This window comes from Psammomys obesus, unplaced genomic scaffold (genome assembly GCF_907164565.1).
Source record: "Psammomys obesus unplaced genomic scaffold, mPsaObe1.curated_primary_1811, whole genome shotgun sequence".
In the NCBI taxonomy this organism is placed as follows: domain Eukaryota; kingdom Metazoa; phylum Chordata; class Mammalia; order Rodentia; family Muridae; genus Psammomys; species Psammomys obesus.
This window is the reverse complement of record NW_026596046.1, coordinates 37823982-37824630: the sequence shown is the minus strand read 5'-3', so window position 1 is coordinate 37824630 and position 649 is coordinate 37823982.

The following is a 649-nucleotide window of genomic DNA, read 5'->3' as shown; positions in this document are numbered from 1 at the left end:
ATGTATGCTCCCACACACACACATCCACTCACTCACACACATACACAGACACATACACACACAGATGCACATACACATATATACACACATACACACACAGACACACATACACAGACACATACACACACAGATGCACATACACATATATACACACATACACACACATACACACACATACACACACACACACACACACACACACACACACACACACACACACACACACACACACACACACACACATACACAGACACACATACACACACAGACACATACACACAGACACACATACACACACAGACACATACACACACAGACACATACACACACACATATACACATATACACACACATATACACACACATACACAGACACATACACACACAGATGCACATACACATATATACACACATACACACACATACACACACATACACACAGACACATACACACACACACACACACACACACACACACACATACACACACACACACACACACACACACACACACACACACACACACACACACACACACACACACACACACACACACACACACACACACACACACACACACACACATACACACACAGACACACCCAGACACACACATACACACACATATACACACATACACATACACACA